Raw genomic sequence first — 20,561 nt, 5'->3', positions numbered from 1 at the left:
GGAAAAAATCCCTTTTAGTTTTCTAAAGGGGCTCCTCCCTAGGTGGGGCCTGGCAGCTCCTTGAGGGCAAGGAGCCTACCCTTCCAAGCACTAACTGACCAACCCTATTTCTTTACAAGTTTCCTTTTAGCTTCAGCTCTGATAACCTTTCACTGTGGAGGGTGGGGGAAGGGTGAGACCAGGAGCAGCACATGGCAGCCAAGAGGAGCACATGGACTCCTGACTAGACAGGTAATCTCAAGCTGCTGCTCTACCACCCCCTAAGTTCCTTATACAGGTTTTCTATCTCTCTCTTTCACAAATTCACCTTTTAAACTTTACCACAAGGACGGGCTACAAAGGTACTCAGGGGCACAGGACTGACTGTCAGTCTGTGAATTTCTATCCCTCTCCTCATTGCCCGGTGGGGAGGGCGATTTAAGTTTTTCCCTACAGTTCTCCTGCATTCTCTACTAATCTGATCCGGGAGGAGAAGAGTTTGATTTAACTGCTCTAACTTTTACTGTAGCCCTAGTGAAAAGATCTCAATGATTGTAATTCAAGTAAAACTTCACCCCTTGCTCACTCCCAAAAACCTCTTTTGTACTTGAATCTAAGGGAATCAGGGACTGGGACAAATGCGAGAGTCCCACTGAAGACTTTAACTGAGGTTTTAGCCACAAGGCATTCATTGGGAGGAGATGTTTTCAGCAAGAGTGAGCTCCTGGAATGGATTTACAATTTCAGGAGTTCTTTCTTCCCAAATTCAACTAACCAATTTCCAAACTTTTTAACAATTTAAAAACTAGAATTTGCCAGATTTTAACCTATTCCCCGTAGTTCCACGCTGGCCAAACGGGAGCCACAAGGAAGGGAGTCTGTTTCCCTATTGACAGCCTGATATCTCTGGCTGCCTATGTTTCAGATTTTTTTTCTTTTTTTTTTTCAACAAAACATAGACATTTCACAATTAACACAGACACGCGAACAGAGACGAACTCAAAACACAACAAAGTTCACGGTGTGGATCGAATTGAAGGCTAAGCAGGTCCCCTCAGAGGAAAGATTTCCTCCTCAAAGATACGACCCCCAATCTTTCTCACACCTCAACACAAAACAGAGAACCACACAGTGTGGGTGAAATCGAAGGCTAAACAAGTCCTCTCAGAGGAAAGATTTCCTCCTCAAGGATACGACCCCCAATCTCTCTCACACTCCAACACAAAACAGAGAACCACACAGTGTGGGTGAAATCGAAGGCTAAACAAGTCCTCTCAGAGGAAAGATTTCCTCCTCAAGGATACAACCCCCAATCTCCCCACACCCAAAACACAAAACAGAAAACCAAATGGCATGAGCTGATTGAAGGCTAAACAAGTCCTCTCAGGGGAAAGATTTCCTCCTCAAGGATACGACCCCCAATCTTCCCACACCCCAGTAGGAAGGGTGGCGTCCCAGCTTCCTAGCTCTGTACCACAGCCTCGTCAGGGTTTAGCATGGTATCAGATCCAAATGGCTAGCCCCAAACCAGAAAAACCTTACCTCTAGAGGTCTACAAAACCAGAATTCTCCGTAGGCCGAAAAGGGACAGGTCAGCAAAGAGCCCATTCTCCGAGACCATCACTCCACATCAGAGTCCTAGGAAAAGAAATCCCTAGGAGCCGGCCCTCTGAAGTGAGAGAAGGTGGATCGGGGGCAGAGACTCCCTGCTGAGGTCCGGAATTCTGTGTGTGTCTCCAGGGCGGTAACACGAAATACCGCCGCATCTCGCTGGGGCCTCCAAAATGTTGTACCAGAAGCGAGCGAGACACACCACAGAGTATAAGTTTTAAGTGGAGAATTTATTAGCCGGCGGCCATCGGGGTACGGCACCACAAATCAATGGCAAATGTGTTGGGGTGATGGCTTGGCTTATATAGGATATGGGGGTACAGAGTAGGGGGGAAGAGGAACAAAGGTCCTGGCTGATCAAAAGATTCAGTCAGGTTATCGTACTAGTGGGATAATCTCATTTACATTCCTTGGTGGAGTCACAGAGTCCCAGGGATATCTCCCAGGAAGGGTCTATCAAGTTATGTCTCAGTGGGATGGTCCTATCTATTGACATTCCAGGAAGGAACCAAGGAGTCTCAGGGATATCTGCTAGACAGGATCTGCCAGGTTATCTCTCAGTGGGATGGTCCTATCTATTGACATTTCAGGAAGGAGCCATGGAGTCCCAGGGGGTTTGCTAAATACCAAAGATATCTGAATCCATTCTTTCTGGGGGGGCTTGTCAGTAGCTAGGGGTTACTCAGGGGTTCCTAATTTTCCTTGTATTACAGTATCTTCAGCACTTCATGCAGTGCCAGACACATAGTAAGCAGCAAAGAAATACTAATCGATTGATTTAATAATAACTAATTATATAGTGCTAATAAAGCTTGCTAAACCATCTACATAATCTCAATTGAGTCTTATCACAATGCCTGAGGCTCAACTTCCCCAAATTGCAGATGAGGAAACTGATGCTTAGATTAAGTTACTAGTCTGTGGTTATTCAGCAAGTTGGAGTTAGAAATGGAATTTGATACTATTTCCTCCTTACTTTAAGCCTGTCACTCTTATCACCTAAGCCATGCTGCCTAATTCTTTAGCTAGGAAGCTAGGCGACAGCCTTGCAAATTTTTTTTATCATAAAAACTTATTTTATTATTAAAATATTTTATTTAATTAATTAAATATTTCCTAAATATGTGTAAATTTTTCTTAACATTTTTTTTAAATTTCGAATTCCAAATTCCTTCCCTCCTGTCCTTCCCCCACTCCTTGAGAAGACAATAAGTTATCAATCATATACGTGAAATCATGCAAAACGTATTTCTGATGAGGGCACAGTCTCTGGGAACCCCCTTGAATCTGGAATACAGTCTCTGGGAGCCCCCTTGAACTGTCCTTGAATCTTCCAACTGGATCTGGCCTTCTTCCCTTGGCTGAGAAGGCTTGAGTCGAATTCTTTCGGCAGGACCCGGTGGGTCAATATTTTGGGGTGTCCAGCACCCCTCAACCTTTTACCTCTTCATTTCTACATTAGCCATATTTTATAAAAAGCAAGAAAATTAAAATTTAGAAATATACTTCAATTTGCCCTCAGAGTTCTCAGTTCTCTCTCCAGAGGTAGGTAGCATTTTTCATCATGGGTCCTTTGGAATTGTTTTGGATCATAGTCTTGATCAGAGTAGCTAAGTCTTTCACAGTTGATTATCCTTACAAAATTGTAGCCCTTCAAATTCTTGAATATGGTAAGCCTGTTCCCCAAAGAGTCTTCATTTCGCCAAACTAAACTCTTTCATTTTACTTAAACCATCCTCATACAGCGTGCCCTTTAGGGTCTTCACTGTCTTGGTTGCCTTCCTCTGGACACTAGTTAATCCATACTAAAATGTGGCACCCATAATTGATGTCAACCTTAAAGTCTGGTTAAAAGAGGCGAACAGGCTAGACGGTATATGAATTCATTTTGTTTATTCCCTTAAAGCTAATACATTTATACATGGATCCAGAGCTTTCTATCTGACTGACTGATAAAAAGATGAGAAGTCTTATACACATTTTAGAACAATCCCAACTCAGGATGTCTATGTCACTCAAATTTATGATCTCTATATGTATTTAACCATAGAGTGAGAAAGGAATTTTCTTAATTGAATAAGTTGTAAATAAAATAAGAAAACAGAATTGACAGTGTCAATTGAAATTACAACCCAGGGTACCTGTGTTTCCTTTACCATTAACATGACATAGCATAGTATATGTCCATAAATTATTAAGATAAGTAAAGTCTCATTATTCAAGGTAGTGGTTAAGGCTCCTTGTCCTTGGTAGTCATTAACAGAAGAATGCTCTGGTCAGCTTCATCTATTGACACAGGAAGGGACATTTTAACTGAACAACTGTATACAGAGCCACTGAGGTTGGCATTTGGGGAGAAACAATATTTAGAGACTACGTTGTCTCTATCCTCATGGAGCTTATTAATAGAAGGAGAAGACATATGCACAGATAACTATAGCTACAAACAGCAATATGTAAGTGCATTGAAGGTACAGAACAAAGTGTTATGTGATGTCTGGAACTGAAAGGTCTCTCCTGAGAAAAGGAAACAGGGAAACCTTCTTGGAAGGGGTAGGTTTTGATTTGGATTTCAAAAGATGGGTAGGAATTACCCACTAATTAATCAATTGCTTAAAAAGGGGAAGGAGGACATCCCAGTCAGGCAATAAAAATTTATAACCAGGGGCTCAAATCCATTTGCGTAAGACTCACCTCATTGGTAGAGATCGATCATTCAGTGCTCCAGGCTTATGTGAGGGGCATAATTGTTGAGAGCCTGGGAAAGGAGAGACTTTAGTCTTCTGGCTTTCAGCTTCAAGAGAGAAGACACAAGTTTCCAGATTCTCTTTCTGGGGAAGTCCCTGAAGGAAGAGAAAGAATCTGAGAAGAAGCTAACATGTAGAGGAGTTGATGCCTTGATTGTATCTCTATCCCCAACTTACCATACTAGAGACTTGGGAGAATTTCCTCTCTGGTTGATGGGGTTTAGATTGTGGAGCCCCCTTGAACTCTCCTTGAATCTTCCCTCTAGATGAGGCCATAAGCTTTCACTACTGCTAGGCCCAAATCTCTAGGCTAGGTTACTCTTAACCTAGTCTAGCCCTCCATTGTCTGGCTTGATCCTATCAAAGTGTCTATGCCTAAATCTGTTACCCTTAAACTAGCCTAGCCCTATAATGTCTGTTATCTCCAGGTAGCCTTTAGCTACTTCCCACCCTTAATTCCATTCTCTTGGTCCTTGGAGTCTGACCTCATCCTAGTCCCATCAAGCTCCTTCTTAGACTCCTCCTCCCATCATCCCAGGACCACCCTAGATCCCTCCCACAATCTTCCTGTGTATAAGTTTCATCTTGCCTCCATGAAAGTGCTCAGATTACCACTTGTGAAAACTAGCCTCACAAATGGTGAGATTTCTTAGACAACCCAATATGGAGAATCTGTAATAAACTTTGTTTCCCTTTGGCTGTGAGAAGGCTTGAGTCAAATTCATTTGGCCAGGACCCAGTGTGTTGGTATTTTGGTGAGTGGAACACTGAAATAGTGAAGCCCCACCCCCCTCAGCATGGGAAAAGACCTTGTCTCTCCTACCATCCACCCCTCCCCAACCCTGCACCCCTTATATTTTTAGAAACTGCTCTGCTGAGAAAGTAGAGATAAGAAATTACATCAGTAGACAGACACCTGCAAGGTCCTGTTTTATCTAGCTTTTACTCACGCCAGTCTTTTTGTTCTTTGTTCTCTGTTGCTGGGAAAAGATTCCCTGTTTAGAATGTGTGCTCCAAATCCAGTCAATGGGAAGAGGAGCCAGTAGGGGTGGGGGAACTCTGAGTTAGGGTCTATATAACTTGCTTTGAGCTGTATCACACACACACACACACACACACACACACACACACACACACACACACACATGTGCTAGCATCATCTTGGGCCACCCTGAGGTGAGGTGTGTTCTTTCTCATGAGAAAGTAATAAACTCCTTTTTGCCTTTTCTCAAGAACTGTCTCTGTATATTTTTAATGTGAGTAGCGGTCTCTGACTCACGCATTGGGGTTTTGAGCACCCCTAAAAACACGGTGAGATCTGGGACTCTCTTGGTTGAATTGAGCTCATTCACTGTGTAGCTAGTATACTCTTATCTGTATAACTTCTGATTTTTGTTTGCTGTTGGCCTATAAAAATAGGTTTATTTGCTATTGGCTATGTGTAGTCTTGGGGCAATTAGATGCCTGAGTGGATAGAGTGCTAAGCCTGGAGTCAGGAAGACCCAAGTTCAAATCCAGTCTCAGATACTTACTGGCTGTGTGACCCTGGGCAAGTCACTTATCCTGTTTGCCTTAATCCACTGAAGAAGGAAATGGCAAACCACTCCAGAATCTTTGCCAAGAAAACCCCACAGACAGTATGGTCCACAGGGTCACAAAGAGTTGGATATGATAGAACAACATGTGGTTTTTGTGTAACTGGCACATTTATTCAGTGCTTACTATGTGACAAGCACTATTCTAAGTCCTGGAGATACAAATACAAGCAAAAAGAAAGGCAATCCCTGCTCTCAACGAACTCACATTCTAATGAGGGAAGAGAACACATAAAAAAGGTCTGAAAATCGAGGCAGTGTGGAGAGGCGTCTAAGGGATGAATGGTAGAGAAAGGATGAATGGTAGAGAAACTCTAGAGAGTCTGGAGAAGGACAAGAATGAACATAAGCCAGCCTGAGCCCATCCCTAAGATGCAGGCCCTGGAGGGAACTTACTAATTGGAGAAAGGAACTGCTATGGCAGAAAGATGTTCCAGAATGAGAAGGCAGCTGAGTCATGATAGTGAAGTACTTGGGAGGCAAAGGCATAGTTGGGAAGGGAATGAAGCATAGCTGGCCTGGGCCTGTTCCCATTCCTGAAATGGAGGCCCCCAGAAAGAACTCACCAATGGGAGAAGGGAGCTGGCAACGCAAAGAGCCCTGCCATAGAGAGTAGTGTGAGCAAAGGCAGGAAGTTTGGAAAATCATAAGCTCTGTTCAGTAAATAGCAAGTAATCTCGCTTGATTGGGGGCATGCAGTACATACAGTAATAACAGGAAGAGATGGGAAGGTAAGGCATAGATTGGGCTAAATGACTTCCGAGGTCCCTTCTAACTCTAGATTCTATGAAGGCTAGGCAGAAGAGCTTGAATCTTAGTTAGCATGTAATAGGGAACCACTGAAGATTTTTTAGCAGAAGAATTGATGAGGGTTTGGGGTGAGAGGTGCTTGACACCCCAAAGTACCAACACACCGGGTCCTGCTGAAAGAATTCGACTCAAGCTTTCTCAGCCAAGGGAAAAGATAAAGTTTATTAAGAGTTAGCCAAATAGGCCTGCCCCAAGAGATCCCACCCCTTGCAACGCCTGTAAGGAAAGCGGGCCAGACCCATCTGAGCTAGAGTGGTTCTGACCACCTTCATGGAGGCAAGATGGAGATTATATACACGAAGGTTGTGGGAGGGATTGAGGGGTGGTCTGGGGTGACCAGAGGAGGGGTCTAGGGAGGGACTTAAGGAGGAGTCTAAGGAGGAGCTTGAAGGGACTGGGATGAGGTCAGACTCCAGGGTGGGGGAAATAGCTGAAGGCTATATGGAAATGACAGACCATAAAGGGCTGGGGTAACAGAGCTAGGGTATAGATATTTTGATCAGGATTAGGGATGGGAAACAGCTGGACAATAGAAGACTGGGCAAGGTAAGCATTTGGGCTTAATGGTTATAGCCTCAGGCCAAGGCCAGGTCGAGTGGGAAGATTCAAGGAGAGTTCAAGGGTTCAAGGGGTTCCGAGAGACTGTGCCCTCATCAGAATGACTTGACCAAATCTTTCCTTAAGGAATATTATTTTGGCCCAGGCAAGAAGGATAGATAGGCAGTGGGGATGGAGGAGGGTGGCTATTAGATGCTATTAGAATAGTCCAGGTGGCTGGTAATGAAAGCCTCTACTAGAGTTGTGCAAGAAATACAGAGAAGGCCATGAATTTGAGGTTTGCAGATTTAGAAGTGATAGGATTTGGCAGCTGATTAGATTTGGGTGAAGGTCAGGGACTGGGTGAATTGCAGGGCTATTAACAAACCTAATGAAGTCAAAACCCCAAAATTTGAGAATTGGGAGGGACTTCATCTAGTTTAATCTGTGCACAAAGCAATACAAACTATAGCTGGCTACCATTGTCCAAGACTTCCAAGGAGGAGAATCCATCACTTCTTTGTGAGGCAGCTCATTTCACTTGTGGGGCTGATAAACAGTCTAGATGCCCTAGGCTGAAACTTTGTCCCAAGCTGGGAAATTTGCCCCAAGGTGGAAAGTAAAGAGGATTCAGACAGCACTTGTATCCTTCCATGGAAAAAGGTAGGAGCAAAGGAGTAGAGGAGGGAAGGGAAGTAGACTTAATGACAGGAAGGTAAGAATCCTGAGAAGTTGTTCCCTAAGGAGGACCAGATCTATAGAAAGTCTAACTTCCATCTTGGTCAAGGATGAAGAGGGGACAGGGAGGAGCCTGGGGCTGACAGATCTGAACCCTAGCCAGGCTTAGGCTTACAGAAGGGGGGCCTACATTCATTTGGTCCCCTATGGGCTCATGCCCCTGAGACCTAGGCCCTTGCTTCTGCAGAGGACCCTACTGGGATATTGTTCTTGCTGAGGGTGAGCTGGGGCCAGAGTACACCCTGAAAGGATGAATGGTTCCCCTTTCACTGCTTAACTTGCCCATTCTCAGTCCGGAAACCAGGGAAAGGTCAATGCCCACTTTTCTCAGCAACCTGGACTGTGAGTGAGAAAACCTAGATTCTTATTTCTGCTCTGAAACTAACTCTGGATATGAATTTACTCCTTTGTAAAATGAGGGGGTTGAACAAGGTATTCTTTAAAGTTCCTTCTGGCTTTAACCACCTACGAATCTATGAAATTTGGCCTTTATATGACACCACCTCAGCTCAGCTTCAAAGTGAGCAAGTCTGGAATAAGTCCACCTCTGTCAACTTGGGGGCAAGTTAATAACCTTCTCTGGGACTTCAGTTTCCTCTTCTATAAAATGGAGCAAGACTAGACCATCCCTAAATTCTTTTAGAGTGCTAACATTCTGTTATGATACTTGGGATTTTCTGGAGAGAGGGGAAGAATTGGCTTTAAGCTCTCTTTCATATGTCTCCCCAGAAGTATCCCTCTCTTTTCTATAATGGTTACCATTCCATCCCTTCTCCCACCTTCCTACTCCCCAATAACTAGACTTCTCAGATAGCTGATGGTGAAGAAACAACTATCTTTATCACCTAGTAGTAAAATACATTAGTTAAAATAGGAGGCTACCAGATAGACTGCTTCCTCTCCCCTCAGAGGTGAGGAAAATCCAGAGAAGCAGCAGCCTTGTGGTATCAGGATCTCAGGGTCTCCCCTGACCTATGGTGTCTGTTTCTACTACCATTCTAATTGAAGGGCCTTTCCTGGCATGTGGTAGGGTGGGAAATGTTGTGGCCATTACCCCAAGCGCAAAATTCCTAGCTATGGATCTTCAAAGAAAGAATAGTTATAGGGGAAAGAGTGGTTTAATTTTGGATGTGTGAAGTTTGAGATACTAATGGGACATCCAGGTGGAGATATCTCTAAGCAGCTAGAGATGAAGGTCTGGAACTCAGAAGGGAGGGCAGAATAGGAGACGGAGATCTGGAAATCATCTGCGTGGTGCTGATTGTTGAAGTTGTGGGTGTAAGTGAAATTATTACAGAAGAGAGTGAGAAGTGAACAAGCCAACATGCATTTATAAAGTGTCTGCTCTGTACCAGGCACTGTGCTCAATGCTGGGAATATAAAAAAGAGCAAAAACAGATTTTGCTCTCCAGGAGCTCACAATCTAATGGGGGAGACTCCATGTGAACAACTACGTACAAGCAAGATCTATACAGGATAAATTGGAGATAATCAAAAGAAGGTAAGCATTTAGCATCAAGGAGGATCAGGAAAGGTCTATTACAGAAGGTAGGATTTTAGTTGAGAAGCCCAGGAAGCCAGGAGGAGTGAATTCCAGTGAATAAGGAGGGAGTAAATTCCAGGCATGGGCAACAGCCCGTGAAAATGCTCTGAGTGAAGAGATGGACTGTCATGTACAAGGAACAGCAATGAAGCCAGTGACACTGGGTCACATAATACATGGTGGGAGGTGGGGGAGGGAGGAGAATAAGGTATAAAATGATGGGGGTGGGGGGAGGGTGTCAGGTTGTGAAGGGCTTTAAATGCCAAATGGAGGATTTTGTGTTTGATCCTGAAGGCAACAGGGAGCCACTGAAGTATATTGAATGGGGGGTGTGCAAGTGTAAGTGTGACCTGAATTTTGGGAAGATCACTTTTGGTTGCTGAGTGGAGGACGGAATGGAGTGGGGAGAGACTTGAGGCAGGGAAATCAACCAGTGGGCTTTGCAATAGTCCAGGAATAAGGTAATGAAGGCCTTTACCAGGATGGTAGCAGTGTTAGAGGAGAGAAGGGGGCATATATGAGATGTTGAGAAGGTAAAATCAGCAGGACTTAGCAACAAATTTTGTGTGTGTGTGTGTGTGTGTGTGTGTGTGTGTGTGTGAGAGAGAGAGAGAGAGAGAGAGAGAGAGAGAGACAGAAAGACAGAGAGACAGAGATACAGACAGAGACAGAGAGGGAGAAGGAGGGAGAGGGAGAAGAAGGGAGGATAGAACTTTGAAGAAAGTCCACCTTAACAGGCTGATAAGGGAATGAGGGACCAGCATAAGGAGAATGAGGAGATATTACGAGAACTCAGAGACTGTTGTGTCTCTGAAACTAAGAAAGGATCCAAGGGAAGGAGATAGTTAACTATGTCAAATGATGCAGAGAAATGAAGAGGAGGCAAAGCATCATCTCAGGAATTATCAGGTAACTGGTGACCTTTGAGAGAGTTATTTCCATAGAGTGGTGGAGACAGAAACCACATTACAAGGGGCTGAGGACAGAGTGGGTGGTGAGGAAGTGAAAGCCTCTGGTATAAACAACTTTTTTCAAGAAGTTTGGCTCTGAATGGAAGAAATGAGATCGTAGTTAGGTGAAGCAGAATGGTCAAAAGAAAGGCTTTTTTTAAGGATGGGAAACCTGGGAATTTTTGTAAATGGATGGGAAAGAGCCTATAGAAAAGAAGAGAGTGAGAATTCATAAGAGAGGAGTGACTGCTGGAGCAAGATCCTAGAGAAAGCAGGAAAGTGGGGTTGATGAGGGTTTGGGGTGAGAGGTGCTCGACACCCCAAAGTACCGACACGCCGGGTCCTGCCGAAAGAATTCGACTCAAGCCTTCTCAGCCAAGGGGAAGGGATAAAGTTTATTAAGAGTTAGCCAAATAAGCCTGCCCCGAGAGATCCCACCCCTTGCGACGCCTGTAAGGAAAAAGGGCCAGACCCATCTGAGCTAGATTGGTTCTGACCAACCTCATGGAGGCAAGATGGAGATTATATACACAAAGGTTGTGGGAGGGATTGAGGGGTGGTCTGGGGTGACCAGAAGAGGGGTCTAGGGAGGGACTTAAGGACGAGGTCAGACTCCAGGGTGGGGGAAATAGCTGAAGGCTATATGGAAATGACAGACCATAAAGGGCTGGGGTAACAGAGCTAGGGTATAGATATTTTGATCAGGATTAAGGATGGGAAACAGCTGGACAATAGAGGACTGGGCAAGGTAGGCATTTGGGCTTAATGGTTATAGCCTCAGGCCAAGGCCAGGTCGAGTGGCAAGATTCAAGGAGAGTTCAAGGGTTCAAGGGGTTCCCAGAGACTGTGCCCTCATCATTCCCCCCTCAAACAAATGGGACCCAAATTCTTTTGGGGTCAGGGACGAAGGTCTCAGCTTCTGGAATTGCTTCCTGCTGACAAGGGGCGTAGAGCTGGCTTGAGAGAAAAGCTGTAGTGAGGAATGGGGCAGATTATTTTTCCTGCCAAAAAAAGGAGCTTGAATCACAACCAGTAGGCAACAGGGAGCCACTGATGATTTTTGAGCGACCTGAGGAGTGACCTGACCTATACATGTTGAAGATTATTTTGGCACTGGCATTTCTATCCTACTCAAAATCTCTTTCATCTACTCCAGATGCAGCCCATCTCCATTGTATCAAAATCCCATCAGAGAGATTTCTGATTAACACGTGAGATGGAACTTTTTTTTGCATTTGTCCTTTTTCAGCACTTTTAATCATCGGGTCTGCTTCTTTCCTCCACGTTTCTAGAGTAATTTCTTGATTTTTAGGCTCGGTGTATGCTATTCGCTTGAGCTTATTACTTATTATTTGCTCTTATTGACTTTTCAGAAAGAAGAAAGTCAAGCCCATGGGGCATATTCTTAGGTCAGGCTAGTTAAAGGGATTTAGAAACTAGGAATTTTGGGGGGGCCACAGCACATTTAGTTGGTAGCTCATCCCAAATCAGTAATTGAAATCTAATCTCTTAAAGTGACAGGCTTCAATATGTCTCAGTGGTTTTGCCCCTGGCTTTCCTTTGCCTAATCTTCTAATGAAAACTCAATCCCACAATACACTTAGAAATGAGATTTTGAAATGAAAGTATTCTGTCTTAGTCACAAATAGTAATAGCTTATCACAGTTCTTTACCATTTCCAAGGACTTTTCCTCATTTTGTACATATGTATATGTCTAACTGCTGCTTTCCCAAGTGAATTCCTTGTGGGTAGGAACAGTTTTGTTTTTATCTTGGTATCTCCAATACCTCACACTGTTTCTGGCATATAGTAAGAACTTAAACGCTTGTTGATTGACTGAAAAGTCCTGTGAGGCAGTTGGTGCAAAATTCACTCTATTTTTAAAATGAGGGACCTGGGGCTCAGAGCTAAGTGACTTGCCCAGAATGTCACAGCTTATAAATGGCCAAGGCAGGACTAGAAGTCCTGGCTTCAGATTCTGTCCAATGCTCTTTTCACTAATAGGTAACATAATGCTTCTTGGAAATTGTGGAGTCCTCTCAATGTGAAATATGTCATTAGCATTATACTCATGTCCTGAGAACTTGGTGTTGTACTAGATGCAATACTCTGCATTTGGTAGAAGGGCTAATTTTATAATCATAGTGACAAACACATTTTGAATCTTAATTTGACTTTTCTCTTAAGAACTCAAGCTAATTAGGATCATAGGACCTAGTCCTCCCACCTGATTTTACAGAAGGGAAATCTGAGGCCCAGGGAAGTAATGTGACTTGACATAAGATCAATTAGAATTATAAAATGTTAGCATTGGAAGGAATCTTAGAGATCATATAATTCAACCCCCTCATTTTACAAGGGGAGAAACTATTTGATTTACTTCCTCTTCACTCCCTCCTTTTTGAATGCCTAGCTTCCTTAAAGGCTCAGTTCAAGCCTCTTCTCCTACATGGGCTTTTCTTATTTCCCGTCTCAGTACCAGACCCTTGCTGGTAAGCCTTCCCCTTTATGCCCCCCAATTACTTTTTATATATTTTGTATTTACTTAACTGTGTACATATTATTCTCTCCCGGCCACCCCCAACAGAATATCAACTCCTTGAGGGCAAGGAAGGAGGTTAAGTAATTTGGCCAAGCTCACCTGTCAGAGGTAGGACTGGAAGCCAGGTGTTCAGAATCCTAGGCCAGTGCACTTTCATGATGTTACTTAGCAAGGTGACCTTTGTCCACAAGAGTCAGAGATGTGCTTCTCAGTTGTCACGTAGCCCTCTCAGTTGACATTTTCATGATATTGCCAAGAAGGGCATTTCCTATTATGTAGAAACCCTTCTTTATTGCTCAGTGGACATTGATATTTAAATAGGATGCACTCAATCAGAAATCTCCCTATAGATAGTTCAACAGATGTGCCAGACATCTTTTTTGAAAGGTGTTAAAATATATATGGCAGGGGTGGAGAAGACTGTCTAAATATAAAGATGCAGCTCACTAGTGGCATGTGTAGATAAAGCTGATATCTGGCTCACCTTTTCAGGGAGTAGGAGAAAGGCCATGCCAGCACCTCCAGCAGCCTAACTGGGGAGAAAGGCAGGCAAAATATAAGACTGCTGAATATGGGAGATATTTCCTGTCTCTAAGAGGAGTATTGGGCTAGACATATCTATCTGCCACTCCTCAAATGTGTCTAATCTAGGGATACCATAAGGGATTCAGAAGGAAGAACACTTCCTTCATCACTCTCAAAAGGACAGGGCAGCTCTCAGCTTCTCCTCACCAATTTTGTTCCCTCCCAGCAAATGCTGGTTACACAAAAGACTATTAAAAATAGCGAATATTGAGTAAACCCATTTATCCAGGCAAAACTGAAGTTGGGAAGTCATATAGATAGGCATATAGAATATAGGGAAGTTATATAGGTTAAAATAGACCAAAACAAACATAATAATGAAAAAATTATTCCACTGGGAATAAGGTAAAATACCTCAACACAAACTAGAAGAGAAAGAATGAACTCACTAAGAGGAAACGGTGAAAACCTAAATTCTACTAGCATTCTTTAGAGTTGCAAGGGAAGTCAAAGGGCATGATTGGGGGTGAGGGGTAGGGGCAAATTCCACTACATGTTCTCTGACCCAAGAACTCCCAGGAGCCATTCAAAAGTCCACATCTAGACTCCCTTGGCCTATCTCTTTTCCACTTGTCTATCTAACAAAACGTATGCAGCATTATACTCAGTTTTCTCTCAGGCAATCCAGAGTAACATCTCCAGCATACAGCTTTACTGAGTTCTCTCTTGGAAATCCATCCCAGGTTTGGGTGAAATCGGACTTACACAAACACTGGCTCCTAAGCATGGCACACTATATGCGTAAGCACTGACCATGAAACTGCCAACTACAGCATCTAGGTGTTGTTGCCATGGTTATAGCATTGGGCCTAGAATCAGGAAAAAGCTCTACTTCCCAGCTAGACTGGGAATCTACATGCCCTGTCCTCCTCTACCTACAAGACTAGTCATTCTATTCCCTAAACATCTTCTCCCCTTCCCATCTTCCTCCTTCCACTCCCATTACTCAGGAATCAACATAGAAACTCAGATCTCTTCATCTCCCTGTCCTTGGAGCCTCTGTCTCTGTCTTTGTCTCTGTGTCTCTCTCTGTCTCTCTGTCTCTGTCTCTCCCTCTCTCTCTCTCTCTCTCTCTTTGTCTCTCTGTCTCTCTCTCTCTCTCTCTCTCTCTCTCTCTCTCTCTCATTGGGCACTTGGAGGATGGACATTAGAGAGTTCTTCTCAGATCTTCCACCCACCATTTAGAGAGGGCACACAGGGCCTCTTCATTTCCCACCTAGATACTTCCCTGGCAATCATCCTCTCCAAAAACTCATCATTTGTATGATGAAATCAACTCAGAAATTCTCACCTCCTTAGACAATTTCCCACCAGCTGTATAGTGTCATCACTCCCCTACCCATAACTTCTCCCCTTGTACCTTTTTAACTTTGTTTCACGTCTTACCTCCCTAATTAGAATGTGAGCTCCTTGAAGGCAGGTACTATCTTTCTTTGTATCTTCAGAGCTCAGCAGGGCAGTTAATAGGTGCTTAATGTAATATTTATTGACTCTATTTACTCTGACCCCATTCCCCATCTACCTGTTGAAACTATGCTTATTCCTTAAAGTCCAAACACACGCCATCTTATTCAGGAAGACTTCATTGATTAGTAATGATTTTTTTCTATCTTGACTTTCATATTGTGAACAAGAGTTAGTCAATCAATTAATCAACATTTACTAAGCATCTTCTGCATACCAAGCACTGTCCTGGCTACTGGGGATACCAAGTTAAAAATAAAGCAGCCCCTGCCCTCCAGGAGAATGTAGTCTGTTGGGGAAATAGATATGCAAACACAAATTTAAATACACACTTTAAAAAAGTAATTTGGGAGGGTGGCATTATCAACTGGGGATGTCAGGAAAGGCCTTGTAAAGGAGGGATCACTTGGATTGCATTTTGAAGGGAGCTAAGAGGCAAAGGTGTGGTGTGATGAAAGTCTAGCGCCAGCACGGGAGGTAGCCTTCACAAGTCAATTCAAATCAACAAGCATTCATTAAGCACCTACTATATCCCAGGCAGGGTAGCTAGGTGGCAAAAATAGAGTGTTGGTTGTGCAGTCAGGAGGACTCATCTTCCTGAGTTCAAATCTGGCCTCAAATATTTACTAGTGTGTGAGCCTGGGCAAGCCACTTAACCCTGTTTGCCTCAGTTTCCTCATCTGTCAGATGAGCTGGAGAAGGAAATGGCAACCACTCCAGTATCTCTACCAGGAAAACCCCAGATATAGTCACAAAAAGTCAGACGTGACTGAAAAAATGACTGAACACATATCCTAGGACTGTGACATGCCCTGGATATACAAAGAAGGGCAACAAAACCCCAAAACCAAAAAACCAATCCCTTCTCTCAGTTTAATAGGGGAGACAACACACAAACCACCTATAGGAAGGATAAAATTGAAGATAATCTTAGAGGGAAGGCACAAGCCTTAAGGGGATTGGGAAAGGTTGCTGGAAGAAGGTGGAGTTTTAGCTGGGACCTGAGGGAAATCAGGGAAGCCAGGAGGCAGAGATGAGTGTGTATACATGTATATACACACACACACATATACACATATGTACACATATGTACTATATATGATAGTATATGATAAATGAAGTATAGTAATAGATTAACTACAAAGGATAAATAAAGGAAGATGCTGTCTGCATCCATAGAAAGAACTGATAAATAGAAGCATGTATAGGTTGACTTTACATATATAAACATATTTGTGTCTAATGGTAGCTATCTCTAGGCCCAGGGGGGGTGGAAGGGGAATGAAAAAAAGGAAAATAAAAAAGAAATTTACATGATAACTTTATTATATATTTAAAAGGAATAGCAATTATACATAATAGAATTAAGGTTTCATGTGCAATTATCTTTTTTTAAAAAAAATTATACTATTTGGAATACTGTACTGTTTGGAAATGCTTGTTTTATTCCATAAATTAAAAATATAATAAATTTTTTTTTAAAAGAGGGATGTTGCAAAGATAGTCTTGACAGGACCTGGCAAGTGACTGGACATGGGCAAGAGAGAAAGGAGTTGAGGGTAACAGCTATGTTGAGAGTTTGGGTGACTGGGAGGATAGTGGTACCTTCAACGATAATAGGAAAGTTATGGAGAGGAGAGAATTTTAGGAGAAAAGATAATGATTTCAATTTTGGACATATTGAATTTAAGATGTCTGTGGGACATACGTTTCAAGATGTTTAATAGGCAGTTGGAGAGGTGAGTTGGGCAGGTGAGATCACCAAGAAAAACAGTATAAAGGGAGAAGATAAGAAAGGCTTAGGACAGAGTCTTGTGTGATACCCTTAACTAGTGGGTGTGATCCAGATGAAAATCCAGCAAAGAAGACTGAGGAGTGGTCAGAGAGGTAGGAGGAAAACCAGGACAGCAGGGACATGAAGCTTTAAGTATCAAGAAGAGGATGAGGTACAGTGCCAAAAACATGGAGAGAAAGACATGGGGAAAATGGATGGAATGTTATTTTTATACAATGACTAATAGGCCACTTTGAAAAGTAAAGTGGGTAAGGAGGAATAGGGCAGTTAGGTGCAGTGGATAGAGGGTTAGGCCTAGAGTCAGTAAGACCTGAGTTCAAATCTGTCCTCAGACACTAGCTGCGTGACCCTGGGCAAGTCATTTAACCCTGTTTGCCTCAGTTTCCTCATTTGGAAAATGAGCTGGAGAAGGAAATGGCAAACTGCTTCAGTATCTCTGCCAAGAAAACCCCAAATGGGGTCACAAAGAGTCAGATGTGACTGAAAAAAACTGAATAACAGCAACCAGGAAGAAAAATGTGCAATAAACCTGTAAAGTTAGGCTAGAGCCAGACTGTGAAGGGCTCTGGACACTAAACAGTTTGTATTTTATCCTAGAGGTAAAAGGGATCCACCAGAGCTTTTTGAGCAGAGGAGTTATGATCGGGCCTGTTCCTTAGGAGTACCACTTTGATAGTTATATGAAAGATGAATTGTAGACAGGAAAGACTGGAGGCAGGGAAATTCATTAGGAGTTTAGTTCAATGATATATTCAAGAAGTGATCCAGGGATCTGGACTAGAGAAGTGATCTATAGATGAAGGCGGGGGTGTGAAAGCTGTTATGGAGGTGGAAATCGAGACTTCAGAAACTGATTAGATGAGGGTGAGGTAGAAGACAAGAGTTAAGGATGACCGAGGTTGTAAGTCAGTATTATCTGAAAGATGGTGCTGTCCTCGACAGAAGTAGGAAGGATTTGGGAGAGAAATATGATGACTTTTGTTTTGGACATGTTAAGCTTGGATAGGAAATGTCCAACAGGTGTTTGGTGATATGGGACTAGAGATCAGGAAAGTGACTAACACATTGGTTATATCTCTTTTATCCACATATGAATTATTATCTATTATAGCTCAAAGATTTAGAGCTTAGGGGAGTCTTGGAGACTATCTACTCTAACCATCTATCTTCCTCATTTACTTTTTTTTTAATTGTAATTTACATTTATTCCCCCTGAATAAATGGGTACCTCCCCAGAACAGAGTACAGGAGAAAGTACAAAGGACTCAGATGGATGCCCTCATTTACTTTTAACTGAGACCTTGAGAGACTTGTCCAAGGTCACACAAGTGACCAGTATTTGGAAGAGCTGGGACTTGAACCCAGGTCCTCTTATTCCAACCCAATGCCTTTTCTACTGTATCAGTTATTTTTGTACATACTATAGAACAATGTTTATTTTTTTTAAATGGCAGCTGATATCTATCTAGTGCTTTAAACTTTAAAAAGCACTTTAAATGCTTGGTTTCATTTGATACTCAGTGCAATCCTGTGAGGTAGGTGCTATTAATAACCCTACTCAACATATGGAGAAAATGACACTCAGAAAAGTTAAGTGATTTACCCAGGGTCAAACAGTCAGTAGGTGTCTCTGGTGGCATTTAAACCCAGGTCTACTACAGAGAAAGTTTAGTGTCATAGATAGAGCACTGAACTTAATGTCAAGAAGACCCAAGACCCAAGTTAAAATACTGTAATTGAACTTGCAAGCTGTGTGACCATGGTGAAATCACTTAACCTCTCTGGGCTGTAATCCCATGATTCTGATTTCACATCCAGAGTTCTAACCATTATGTCACCCTGCCTCCCTTAGTAAACTGAAAATTTCATGAAATCAGGCAATCCAAACATGTACCATGGCATTTGGCTTTGTAAAAATTACATAATATTTTGAGCAACAGACAAGTTTTCCTAATTATGTTCTCCTTAGATTAATATTGAAATTGGTTTTCCTTGGGCATAATCCAATTTATGGCAGAGGAAGCTGTTCTAAAAGTACATTGGGTGTCAGGAGGAAGAGAGCCTGGAATTGAAAAATTTGCCATAGATATCCCCCACGGTGCATAAACTAAACTCAGAAGATTGGACCATATAGGCCTTCTGTCTATAGAGGTCCCTCCTGGCATCCTGGGAGAGGTGGAGAAAGATGGAGAGGACAGTTATGACATAGACCCCAAGACCAGACTGCCAAATGTGTCTTATTCTTAGTTTTAGAAGGCCTTGTTTTCCTGGTCTGGCTTAATTGAGATTATTTAAATTTATCTGTTTTCCAATCGACTTTACTCCTGTTGTGTTTCCTGAGTTTCTGGATTCAATTTGAGATAAATGAAATAAACATTAGCAACCGTCCCCAGCACCCACAGATGCTTTTCCTGAAGAAAACAGCTTCTGCAGGAACCAGGAGAGTCACCATTTCTCCGGGTTTTTTTTTTCATATTTCCTCAGATAATTGAGGCTCATGGTGGTTGAAACTGATTTTCAGTTGGGGCAGAGACAGTGGAAGAGAAAAGACATAATAATTCTTTGTCCTGAGTGGGCTCAGAGAATATTACTTCTCTTCACTATTTCATTCCTCTCCAGACTTCACTCCTGAATCTTTGGACTTCTATTTCCACCAGCCTACTGCAGCCTTCTCACCCTGGAAGACGATTCTACGTTTGACCCCTTCCTCTGATTGCTCAGTTCCTTCCAGAACCTCCAGTTTAAGGAAAGTGCCCAGGCTAGTCATGCTCATTCCTCCCTGGATCTCTGGGATCCACTCCTAACTCTCTGAACTTCTTTCCCCATCCATATTCATATTGAGTGTCATTCTAACCCATTTGGGGAACCCAATAGCTCAATATGAATTATGTATGGAGCTGGCTATGTATTGCAATGAAGAACGCAATGCTAGTAATCACAGTGCACATTTGCAGAATGGTTTAAATAAGGTACAGTATCAACTTATTGCTACAGATGCCATGGTCCGGAAGGCTGATTGTTGAACTTCCTTGGAACATAAAGCAATTTTTACAAGGCTGCTAATAAGCAATTCACATTTCTTTTCTACCCCAGCATTGGGTGTAGATCAAACAGCCAAGTTTGATGCTCTATCTAGAGACTTCTCTCAGATTCTGACTCTACCCCTACCGGGGCTAACCCTTGCTCTCGTGGCCAGCTCGCCAGGTCTTGCCAATGCCAAAAGCTCAACTGCTGCGGTAGATTCTGTCACTGCTGAAGACCTACTAAAGGAAAGGAAGTGGAAAAAGAGGCAAAACAGTCGGGGACCCTGGCACAAGCTTACCAGGTTTAGGCCCTCAGTATAAGTTGCCATGTCAGTGGTTTAATCATGGGTGGAGGAAAGACCCCACCTTCACTGGGATTATATCGTTTCACCTCAAGAGCCACAATGAAGGCCAGTCAGAAATTGTCTCCTCTTTTCAAAGGCCCCTTGAGTCCTCAGCTCTTCCAACTCAAAAGCTAGTCAAAGAATTCTCCAAAGATGAATCCTACATGGCCAGAAATTGCCTATTAAAATTCTATGGTGGTCTGCCAGAATGTCAATTGTTCAGGGGAGAGGGGTGGGATAAAAGAGGGAAGAGAAGAGCCTTTCTGCACTCTATTCTTAAAGGAGGGGGTAGCCCTT

The sequence above is a fragment of the Trichosurus vulpecula genome, chromosome 1 (assembly GCF_011100635.1).
Source record: "Trichosurus vulpecula isolate mTriVul1 chromosome 1, mTriVul1.pri, whole genome shotgun sequence".
In the NCBI taxonomy this organism is placed as follows: domain Eukaryota; kingdom Metazoa; phylum Chordata; class Mammalia; order Diprotodontia; family Phalangeridae; genus Trichosurus; species Trichosurus vulpecula.
Note: the sequence above shows the minus strand (reverse complement) of the source record.